This window comes from Podarcis erhardii (genome assembly GCF_964252035.2).
Source record: "Podarcis erhardii genome assembly, chromosome: 7".
NCBI classification, from domain to species: Eukaryota; Metazoa; Chordata; class Lepidosauria; order Squamata; family Lacertidae; genus Podarcis; species Podarcis erhardii.
In genome coordinates this window covers 60544467-60551342 of record NC_138511.1, presented here as the reverse complement: position 1 = coordinate 60551342, position 6876 = coordinate 60544467, and positions in this window count along the sequence as shown.

The following is a 6876-nucleotide window of genomic DNA, read 5'->3' as shown; positions in this document are numbered from 1 at the left end:
CTTAGTTCAGCTGCTAATGTTGTGAATGCTTCCATGTTTCTGTGTGGCAGCTGTCTTGGCCTCCAAGCCAGCATGGAGTAGTGGACAAAGACTTGGGCCACTCGGTGAGTAGTTCACGATGCCATCATGGTCCTTTTGTTCTCTTAGCCTTGCCCATACCACATCTGTGTGGTTCCTGGTGGGGCCCATAGTTGACATCTGGCAAATCAGGGAATGCACAGTGCCTGTGGCATGAAGCTGGATGGAGACAATGAACCACAAACACCCTCAGGCCAAGCAGAGCCCGTGATGCATAGTGGTTGGAGTGGAGAGTTGAAGTATGGCTTGGGAGACCAGGGTTCGAATCCCCACTCAGCCATGGAAATCGAGTGACCTTGGGCCAGTCACTGTCTCCTGGCCTAACCTACCTCACAGGGTTGTTCTATTGATAAAAATGAGAGAGGAAAAGGTATTAGTATGTAATTTTAGCTTATAATGTATATTTTTAAATCAGTTGCTTCTGTTTACATTTTAAAAACTTAGTTTTATTGAAGAGTTTAATGTATATTTTATATGTTTTGTAAACCACATAGGGGTTTTATAACATATTATTAAGCAGTATACATAAATGCATAAATGCATAAAAATGTATGCCACCTTGAGCTCTTTGGATGAAAAATAGGATATAAATGTAATTAATTAATTAATTAGACTGCTCTCCCCACCCTCTTTGATTCTGGCCCCTCAACCAGATATAGCTTTTATTTTTTAAAAATTAGTTTTCAAATTATAATGGAACCACAGAGAAAAGTAAACAATAGCAAAAATTCAATAATATATCCAAATAAAGGCAAGGGCATACAAAAACTAAGCATACGTATTATATACTAATACCTAATCTAAAATCACGACAACCATATTTCTCTAGCTATCTGCATATCTGGAACTAAACCTCAATACCTCAAAATCTGCCTCTTCCAGTATGAACTGACACAGAACCTGTAATCTTCATCTGAAGCCCTTCTCTGTGTGCCTCTTCCATGAGAGATCCATAGGATGGCAAGTCAAGAACAGGCCTTTTTTGTGTTGGCTCCCCATTTGTGGAATGCTTTCCCCAGGCACCAGGCAAAGACAAACCTCTTCAACCAGGCCTTTGGCTATTAACGATCTATGGCCTTTTAAGGCAGGGTGGGGTTGTTTTTAATGTTTTTGTTTTTTTCTCCCCTGCCCATTTAAATTATTATTATTTGCTTTGTTTTGTTTGTTGTTTTCTTTTGTTTTTGCAAAGATATCTTGAGTTGCCTGCAGTGAGTGAAGGTATCTAATAAATGTAAAAAATAATAACTAAAAGAAATAATAAAGAAATATACTATATGAAATAAAATTCCACTGTATTGACAAGAAATGATTGGGATCCTCCTGTATCTTAGAGAACTGTAATTTAAGTGTTGTTGTTTTTCTGCAATAACGAAATTTCAGATTTTTTTTTAGACCATGAGGCTATAGTCTGTATTCCCGATGGTGGGAGGGAACAAAAACTGCAAGCGCAGCTCAGTCTTTTTAAAGGCTTTCAGGGGACCCTAGAGACAGGTGCTCAGCGTCCTTCAGGTCTCTCAGGTAGGCATGTTAAGTACCTGTTTTGCATTTGAAGAGATTTGCAGGTGATATGTGACAGATCGGCCCAGAGAAATGGAGGGACAGATCAGGGCCTTTCTTCACAGCATTATCTGCACATCAATAAATGCAGCGAAACAGTGGGAAAAGAAAGTCCTTCTTCATGCAGTGCTTAGTTAAACTCTGGAACTCCCTCCCACAGGAGGCAATAATGGCAACCAACTTGGCCAGCTTTAAAAGAGGATTACCCAAATTCATGGAAGAGAAAACTGTTGGGGGTATGCTCCAGACCAGGCATCCCCAACCTTCGGCCCTCCAGATGTTTTGGACTACAATTCCCATCATCCCTGGCCACTGGTCCTGTTAGCTAGGGATCATGGGAGTTGTAGGCGAAAATGTCTGGAGGGCCGCAGGTTGGGGGTGCCTGCTGCAGACCCTCCAAGTGTCCCTCTTTTCCAGGGACGTCCCTGATTTAGAGAAGCCATCCCAGTTTCTGATTTGTTCCCCGAATGTCCCGCTTTTTCTGGGATGTCCCTATTTTCATTGGAGAGATGTTGGAGGGTATGGAGTTATCCAGACCCCAAGTTGTCTGAAGTCAGTCCTGCATAGGGAAGTTTTTTAATGTTTAATGTTTGTTCTGTGAACCGCCCTGAGACCTCCGGATATAGGGCAGTATACAAATTCAATAAATTTATTGTTGTTGTTGTTGTTGTTGTTAAGTTGTGGGTGAACATATCAGACAACACAGCGATTCTTCAAACAGCTCTTGTTTATTCACAGACCCAGAACAGAACTGAACTGAATGGTTCAGCCAGCCTGCTTATATAGAGCTCCACTACGCAACAGTAACAACTTTCTGTAACTATCGAATCACTGAATGTCACTTTCAATTCCTTGTTTGCATACATGGACCTGAGTGAAAGCTATCTACAGTATCTCCCTGCTGGCTCAGGGTGAGAACTTCAGTACATAACAATTATTTATTATTATTATTATTATTATTATTATTATTATTATTATTATGTTTTTATATATGTTGGAAGCTGCCCAGAGTGCTGGGACAACTCAATGTGATGTGTGGGGTTTAAATAGTAAAATGATTATTATGGAATGGGATGTTGCTATTTTCATCGGAGAAATGTTGGAGGGCATGATGCTCTGTCTGCATGGTTGGAGACCATTGAAATTCAATGGTTCTGAATTTCAGTTGTTTGAAACCACAAGAGGGAAAAGTTCTCTTGTGCTCTTGTTGCATGTGGGGCATCTGGTTAGCCATTGTGAGAACAGGATGCTGGACTTTATGGGCCATTGGTCTGAACCAACAGGTTGCTCTCATGTTCCAAAGGTCAATATAAAGAAAAATAAGGGAAAGGAAAAAGAGGGTTTCTTTTCATTCTAAAGAAAAAGACAAAGGGTTGGTGAATCATGAAGTTTGGGGTTTCTTCTCCATTGAAGTTTCATTAATTCATGCCAAGCCCAGCCCTACCCTTTCAGCTTACTAAAAGAACCACAGAAGCATTGTTTGCCATTTGGGAGAGCAGAGTCACCAAACAAAAAGGCCTGAGAACAAGCAACGAGCGTGCTCAGGAAACAGTACGTGTGAGAGAAAGATCCTACACAGAATATAAAAAAAAAAACCACAAGAAAACGTAGGGCCTTTGTAGCGCCTTGTAAAAGATGAATGCACCATATTTGAAGAGTATGAGTTTTGTAGGCCAGTTGTTCCTTTTCTTCAGATGATAGCACTGAGGTCCTTCTTTCAGGCTTCCCCCAAAGGCCTGTGAGAAGAGGACGCTGGACTTGAGGCGCCATCGGCCTGATGCATCAGACAGGCTCTGCTTACGGTTTCGTGATCTTTGTTGTTGTTTAGTCGTTTAGTCGTGTCTGACTCTTCATGACCCCATGGACCAGAGCGCTTCCACTGCCACCCACAGTTTGGTCAGACTCATGTTGGTGGCTTCGAGAACACTATCCAACCATCTCATCTTCTGTTGTCCCCTTCTCCTTGTGCCCTCCATCTTTCCCAAGCAAAACATGGCATGTGAAATTCCACACTCTTAACGAGGAGATTTTTTTTTATTGAGTAAAGTGCTACAAATACAGAAGTTCAACCCATCCCGCCCAAAAAGCAACCACATACTCATCCAACCTGAATTTTATCAGAGGAAATTTCAATACAAATAAGCAGCAGCAGCAGCAGCAGCAGCAGCAGCATTTTAGCCAGAATGATCACTATCAGTTATGTGTGCTCTAAACCAGGGCCTTTCCAGACCTGAGAAGCAGTGAAATGAATATGAGAGGAAGCGCATGAGATCTTTCTTTTTAAGGGTTACTTTCATAAATGCTGACGCAGAGGAGATGCAGACTACTGCTCAGATTTTTATTTTTTATAAAAACTTCTTAAATTCAAAATTAAAACAAAGCATATTATCCAGAAACATATCATCCTTATTTCCCCCCAATTTTCCTCCTTCCCCCACCCTCCCACACAACCCCACCCCCACCCCCCGTCTTCCCTCAGTTCCAGTCTTTGATTTCTCTAAGAATGCTGTTTTCTGCATGTTACACAAACTATTTAGCTGATTATTATCAATAAAACGTTTGTGAATGTTTATTGAAAGCCAGCCAAGGAGTCCAGTTTGCTTTGTTACGTCTTCAAATACTTTGTAAAGGGTTCCCATTCATCTTTAAAGTCATAGTTATCCTTGCCCCATAGCTTATATGTCAGTTTTGCCAGTTCTGCATAGTCCATCAATTTTTCTTGCCATGATTCTTTAGTTGGGGTTTCTTCAGTCTTCCATCCTTGTGCTATTAAAACTCTCACGGCCGTTGTCGCATACATGAAGATATTTTTCAGCTTTTTTGGCAGATCTTTCCCTACAATACCTAACAAAAAAGGCGTCAGGTTTTTAAACAAATGTTAAATGGAACATTTTCTTCAATTCATTGCATATCATTTCCCAAAATTTTTAATTACATTACAATCCCACCACATATGATAAAATGTCCCCTCCTTTTCCTTACACTTCCAGCATATATTTGAACTAGTTTTGTACATTTTCCCTAACTGCACTACTGCTCAGATTTGACAGCCCCATACTGTCCCCCCCTGCCCCAACCTCCAACTTTAAAGCTGCCCAGGGAGGCACCAGATGTGATTGGACCAGCAGCACTGGGGGCTCTTTCCTGAATTTAAATCACTCTCTTTGAAGCAGCTGAAAACAGAAAGACGATTCTATCACAGGGTTGCTACTATATCATGCCTGTAGATATTCCTACCGTGGATAACAAAAACTTTGGGTTAGTGCAGGGGCAGTATTTTGATCAGGGAAATGGGGGATGCATTTGAATCAGGGGAGAGGGTTGGCCACCCCTTCCCCCAACAGCACTGATCTAAATTTAGAGGGCCAATCCCAACACCCTTGGTGGCTGCTATGAGGTGACAGTGAAAGCATCGGGAGACCCAGTTACTGATCTCCCACATGACTCTTCCAGCTGTTTTGGCTGTAAGAATCGAGCCCACCCACCTGTTTCTGAATGAGTCACTTTGCTGAGTGTATCTTACTCTATCATCAGTGCCAACCTTCCTACTGTGTTTTGGTTTGATCCAACTGCCTAGGCTTCCCACATGCTGTTTCTCTGACTGGGCTGCAGATTCTCAGACTCACATCTTACCTCGTTTGACAGTGGAATGGATTCTCCCTAAAGGTGGTGGACTCTCCTTCCTTGGAGGTTTTTGAGGAGAGATTAGATGGCCATCTGTAATGGATGCTTTAGTTTAGATTCCTGCATTGCAGGGGGTTGGACTAGATGACCCTTGGGGTCCCTCCCAACTCTACAATTATAGTAATTTGCCTCCTGCCATCTCAACATGTAGAAATGTAGCCAAAGCAATGGTGCCTGATGACACTCAGCCTAAAGGAAGGCAACTCACAGAATGTAACTCAACATGCCAAGTTCTTGGAGAGTGAGTATTTCTGGGACAGGAGCAGTTAAATGATCTAAGTACCATACAGGCAATTTGCACATAAGGCAGCTCCGTGCAAATGCAGCTTGAACCACAGAAGGGAAGAAATTACCTCACTGCACTTTAAACCACTGATGTGAATGTACCTTGAGGTCAGAGCAAAGCAGAAGCGATCTCCGCATTCACAACAAACCATTAACTGTGGTTTACTCTGACGTGTGAATGCTGCCAGTGCCTCAGGCGTACAAGCGGCCCTGACTGTGGAACCAACTGTTCTGGAGTCCTCCTGGGGAGAGAACCTGGTTCTGCTTTCTGTTTCAGTGATGTTGTTTGTTTTTATATTCTACACCACTTAGAAATGTTTAAAACATTAAGGGGTTTATAAATGCTTTTCAGTAAGTATATAGTGACAGAACCAGGCTCCCTTCCCAGGAAGCCCAGATATTAATTCTAGTATTAGTGTTTGAGAAATGTTATTATATGCAAGGTGGCCCTCTCCTTCTTTAGGGCAGAGGCGAAGAATCCCAAGGGCTGCATTCCCTTGTTGCCTGGGGGCGTATACCAGCAGTAAGCATGGCCAGAGGCAAACACTTGACTTTGTACATTAGGCTACATTCCAGCTATGCAAAAGCTGCACACATACCCATATGCACACATCCCTCAGGCAAGAGGCATCATCACAGTTTAAAAATACGTTCTAGCCCGGCAAAAGTATTCAAGGAGTGCACACAGCAGACCCAATGGCCTGGGGAGAGTGGGTGTGGCTAAGGGTCATGACCTGGGAGAGTACCCACCATAGGAGCCAACTCCTAGGAGCCGTAGGGGCTTCAGCCCTCACAATAAAATATTTGAGGGGGCCAGGCCCCCACAAAGTTGATGGGCATTGCCATTCAAATGGGGGGGGTGCACTGTGCCATGTGATCAATTATGTGGGGCGGGGCTTACCTGGGCCCCCACAATATTTTATTCAAGTTGGCACCCCTGGTACCGACAGTACCTAGAGGGCCATGTTCAGCCCCTGATCCGCTGGCCCTATTGTAGGGGTTTGCATTGTTTTGCACTGGAAGGTGCAAATTAGGACCTTGATGGCTGGTGGCTACTCCATGTCACACTCTGAAAAGAACAGTTGGTGTAGTTTGGATCTGGCTAGTTCTGAAAAAGCCATTCAGAATTGTGGGCTCTGCTGCTGTTGGGACTGATGCCCACCTTCCAGTTTGCTCATTACCTGCTCAGCTTTTTAATCTGTAAATGAACGTATGTCAGACAGAACACACGTTGTTCCGGCACAGGGCTGTTGAAACAAACCGTGCAAAGTT